This window comes from Furipterus horrens, unplaced genomic scaffold (genome assembly GCF_987537825.1).
Source record: "Furipterus horrens unplaced genomic scaffold, mFurHor1.1.pri manual_scaffold_12, whole genome shotgun sequence".
NCBI lineage: Eukaryota > Metazoa > Chordata > Mammalia > Chiroptera > Furipteridae > Furipterus > Furipterus horrens.
Genome location: NW_028327182.1, coordinates 46,762,132 through 46,767,626, shown reverse-complemented (window position 1 = coordinate 46,767,626; position 5,495 = coordinate 46,762,132). Strand labels below are relative to the sequence as shown.

The 5,495-nt window shown below is 39.2% G+C and overlaps 1 pseudogene; it reads right to left on the bottom strand.

The window, feature by feature from the left end:
* Window positions 1-4,719: 4,719 nt before the first annotated feature.
* Window positions 4,720-5,053, bottom strand: LOC149996125 (protein S100-P pseudogene; annotated as a pseudogene).
* Window positions 5,054-5,495: the final 442 nt, after the last annotated feature.

Below are 5,495 nucleotides of genomic sequence, written 5' to 3'. Positions count from 1 at the left end.
GTGCTTGTTTCTTCTGTCAAATATTAATTGACTATAAACATCTGGGTTTATTTCTGAGCTTTCTATCTTGTTCCATTGATTTGTGTGTCTGTTCTGATTACTATGGCCTAATAGTAAGGTTTGATATTAGGTAGTGTGACTCCTCCAACTTAGTTCTTCTTTCTCAAGATCGCTATTGTTATTCAAGACCTTTTGTGGTCTCAAATAAGTTTTTGAATTATTTGGTATAGTTCTGTGAAATACATCATTGTTACCTTGAAAGGAATTGTACTGCATATAGATTACTTTGGGTAGTACTGACATTTTTATAATGTTAATTCTCCCTATCCATGAACATAGTATGAGCTTCCACTTACTTGTATCTTCTTCATTTTCTTCAGTGTCTTATAATTTTACGTGTACAGGTCTTTTACATCATTGGTTAGATTTTTTCCTAGGTCTTTATTATTTTTGAAGCAATTGTGAATCGGATTGTGTTTCTAATGTACCTTTCTGATAGTTCATTATTGGCATATAAAAGTGCAATTGTTACCTCTATTATTTATTTTGTATCCTGCTACTTTCGGTTCGGCAGCCGTCCGTCTCGAGAGACGATGGTGTAGCTTCTTAAGAGTCTATCTGCACCGCCGAGAATGGCTGTGCAGTCCGACTCGGGAGTGACATGGTATCTGTCTCCTCCCGTGTTGAATCGACATCTGGAGTGTCCTCTCCAGTGAAGCTGAAGCTACAGAGCCTGGGCAGGGTGATATGGAGGGTCTGCTGTTGCCCATGCAGCAGACCCCCCCTCTCTTCGCAGCTGAAGGATCCAAGGGAAAGACGGAGTCAATACAGCTTGGCTTCAGGTGCGCCGCAGGAGTTGCCGGTGTTGACTACAACGTCAAACTGCCTTAGGGACTCCGGCTCTGGATTTTCTGTCGGGGTTTACTCCCTTAGCCTTTCCCCTGAAGAGGTATGCCGCAAGGCAGCGGAGGTGTTTTGGAGTCAGAGTTTTCCTTCTCTGATGTGCCCTGACTGGAAGATCGAACCTGCTACTTTACTGAATACATTAATCAGTTCTAGTAGTTTATTGGTAGAGTCTTTAGAGTTCTCTATGTACAGTATCATGTCATCTGCCAATAAAGACAGTTTTACTTCTTTTCCAATTTTGATGCTTTTTATTTCTTCTTTTCTGCCTGCTATGGCTAGAATTTCCAGTACTATGTTGAATAAGAGAAATGAAAGTGGGCATGCCTCTCTTGTTCCCAATCTTAAGGGGAACACTTATAATTTTTATCCATTAAGTATGATGCTGGCAGTGGGTTTGTCATATATGGCCTTTATTATGTTTATGTATGTTCCCGCCATTCCCACTTTGCTGAGAGTTTTTATCATAAATGGGTGCTGAATTTATCATGTGGTTTTTAACCTTCATTTTATTTATGGGGTGGATCACATTTATTGATTTGTGGATGTTGTACCAACCTTGCATTACTGGAATAAATCTCACTTGATCATTGTGTATGACCTTTGTAATGTATTGCTGTATTCAGTTTGTTCTATTTTGTTGAGGATTTTAATATTGAAGTTCATCTTGGATATTGGCCTATAATTTTCTTTTTTTTGTAGTGGTTTTATTTGATTTTGGACTTAAGATAATGCTGACCTCATAAAATGAGCTTGGGAGTCTTCCCTCCTCTTAAATTTTTTGGACTAGTTTGAGAAGGAGAGGTGTTAGTTCTTCTAATTTTTATCTGTGAAGTCAACTGATTCAGGACTTTTATTTGTTGGGAATTTTTTTTATTACAGCTTCAGTTTCACTAGGTGGAATCTGTCTATTCAGATTCTCTGATTCTTCCTGATTTAGTTGGGGAAGATTGTATGTTTGTATGAATTTATCCATTTTTCCAGGTTCTCCAATTTATTGATATATAGTTGTTCATAATAGTGTTTTGGCCAAAAGTTTGTTTAGTTTCTTTTCAGTTATATAAAACATATTTTCATTTTCAGCAATAACTTAATTGATTTGGATATTTTGAATGTCAACTATCTTCCACATGGTATAACATTAATTGTTTGCAATTAATGTCTCAATTTGATCACTATCAACTTCAACTGGTCTACCCAACCATGGAGCATCATCCAGTGAGAAATCTCCAGCATGAAACTTCATAAACCATTTTTGACATATTCAGTCAGTCACAGCATATTATCCATGTGCTGCAAAAATATTTTTAATGCATTTCAGTTGCATTTTTATCTTTCTTTAAATAAGAAAGCATAATATGTTGAAAATGTTGCATATTTTCTTCCATCTTCAATATTAAAATGGCTAAACAAAAATTCACCAATTTTGATCATTTCTTTTAAATGTACACTGATATGACAGCTGTCACAATACAATATGACAAAATTGTTTCAAATGAAGTTAAAGACAACTAAGTGCTACTAGAGCCATCTTATGGAAAAAACAAAAACTAATTATTTTGCCAACCCAATATTTTCTTACAATCCTTTGTATTTCTTTAGTATCAGTTGTTACTTATCCTCTCTCATTTCTGATTTAATTTATTTGGTTCATTTCTTTTTTTTACTTAATGAGTCTGATTAAATGCTTATCAATCTTGTTTATGTTTTTAAAGAACAAGCCCTTGAATTCATTGATCTTTTGCTTTTGTTTTTTTAGCCTCTATTTCATATTTCTGCTTTGATCTTTATTATTTCCTTGTTTCAACTAACTTTGAGCTTCGTTGTTCTTTTTCAAGTTCATTTATGTGTAAAGTTAGATTATTGATTTGAGCTTTTACTTGTTTTCTGAGCTAGGCCTGTAATGCTATGAATTTCCCTCTTAGTATTGCTTTCCCTGTGTTCCACAGATTTTGGATTGTTGTGTTCTCGTGTTCATTTGCTTCAAGGTATCTTTGATTTCTTCCTTGATCTTTTTTTTAATATGTTTTATTGATTATACTGTTACACTTGACCCAATTTTTCTTCCCTCTGCTCCCCTCCACCTGGTGGCCCCCCTCCCTCCAGTTGTCCTCCCCTTTTAGTCCATGTCCATTGGTTGTGCATATAGTTCTTCTCAACCTCTTCCTGTCTACTCCATTCCCTCCTACTATTCTTCCTAATTCCTGTACCATCTCCCTCCCTTACCCCCTTCCCCATCCCTGCTGACCTCCTCCCAGTATGATCCCCATACCTATAGTTCTTTTCCCACTCTCATTTCCTATTTAGTTTGTCTTTGTTTCAATTCCTTAGTTTCTGTTGTTGGTTCTTGTGAGGCAGTTTTCATTTTAATGTTCATAGTTTTGATCCTCCTTCTTCTAAACCAGTCCCTTTAACATCTCATATAATAGTGGTTTGGATCTAATGAACTCTTTCAGTTTTATTTTGTCCTGGAAATGTTTTCTCTGCCCTTCTTTTCTGAATGACAATTTCACTGGATAGAGTAATTGTGGCTGTAGGTTTTGGATTTTCATTACTTTGAATATTTCTTGCCAGTCCCTTCTTGCTTGCAGGGTCTCCCTTGAGAAGTCAGCTGATAGTCTAATTGCGACCCCTTTGTACATGATTCTTTTCTTCTCTCTTGCTGCTTTTAAGACTCTCTCTTTATCTTTAATTTTTGACAATTTGATTATAATGTGTCTTGGAGTGGTCCTTCCTGGGTCCAGTTTTTCTGGAACTCTCTGTGCTTCCTAGACCTATAAGTCTATTTCTTTCCCCAAGTTTGGGAAGTTCTGTTTTATTATATTTTCACTTAATATTTCAAGTTCTAGTTCTTCTTCTTCTCCCTCTGGCAATCCTATAAGTCATATGTTCAGTCTCTTATAGCTGTCCCAGTGGTTTCTGATCCTCTTCTCACTTTCCTTGCTTTCTGTTTCCTCTTCCCACACTGGTTGACTGTTTGTTCCTTTCCTATGTTCTGGTTTGTTGATTTGATCTCTGGATTTCCTCACCACTTGTCTCATATGTGTTTTTGTTCTTTTCAGTATGAGTGGCTTTCAGTCCTTTCTCATCTTTTTCCAAATCTTTTGTTAATTCTGTAAGCCACCTTATAACAATGGCTCTGAACTGAGCCTCTGACAGGATTCTTATTTGTTCATCTCTCAGATTTTTCATCTGTTGCCTGGTGAACTGCGTCACCGGGATTTCTATAGCTGTCTGCCTCATTTTGACAGATTTGCATTTTGCTTTGCTTCCTGGGCAGCTTGTAGAGGGCGGAGCCTGTGTACTCGTCAAAACACAGCGACCGGCAGCGATCCGCAACCTATTTCACGGCGCTGTGGCGTTTTGTGTGGGGGTGGGGGTCCAAGATGGATTCCTGCCATTATTCTCTGCTGGGAGACTGGGATCTGTTCTCCCGCCCTCTGGGCCTCACTGTCTGAGGCAATGCGGTGGCTGCTTTTCCCAGTGTTGGGTTGGGAGCTACTGGGGTTCAACTGCAGCCAGGATTGCTCTCCCTGCTGCTGTCCTTGGTGCTACTGCAAACAGCACCGCCCACTTTCGCTCTTCTTACTTGTCCAATGAATGCCACTGGTCTATAGCTTCGTACATTGGGCTTCTGTGTAGTTTTATTTTCTGGAATTTCTAGTTATCTTTTCTTTTTTTGTTGTTGTTGTTGTTTGTTTTTTTTGTTTTTTTTTCATTTCACAAACATTTTATTCATCAGACCGCCATCAGCTCGCTCAGCCCAGAGAAGTAATGGTTACCAAGAGCTTTCTGGAAACCAGGGGTCGGCTCCCTGTGCCCCCTCCGGGAGTCCGGGTCTGCAGGGCATCAGTTGAGTCCCTTCTGCTGGAAGAACGTGTGACAGGCAGACATGATGGCAGTCACAAACACTATGAACTCGTTGAAGTCCACGGTGGCATCTCCATTGGTGTCCAGGTCCTTGAGCAGCTTGTCCACGACCTCCTTGTCCTTTCCACCCTGCAGGAAGCCTGGGAGCTCCTTCTCCAGGAGCACCTTCAGCTCGCCTTTGCTCAGGCTCTGCTTGTTGCCATCCCCGCCCATGTACCGGGCAAAGACCTCGATGATCATGGCCATGGCTGCCTCCAGCTGTGACATGGTGCTGCAGCAGTTCTCGTTCTTCCAGTTGGCTGGTGTGGCTGAGAAAATGGCCTATCTTTTCTTTTGAGGTAGTTGTATTCCTTTCTAGTTGTAGAGGGAGGCCAAGAGTATCAGTCTAAGCCTCCATCTTGGCCGGAAGTCTTCTTCCTTGATCTTAGTGTCAACCCATTCATTGCTTAATAACATGTTGTTTAGCTTCCATGTCTTGGTGTAGTTTTCAATTTTCCACTTGTGATTGAGTTCTAGTTTGATAGTATTGTGACCAGAGAAGGTGTTTGATATCACTTCAACCTGCTTAAATTTATTGAGACTTGTTTTGTATCCTAACATATGGTCTATCCTAGAAAATGTTCATGTGCACTCGAAAAGAATGTATATTCTATCTTTGGGATGAAATGCTCTGAAGATATCAATAAATCCATTTAATATACTCTAACCCTTCTTGTTGATTT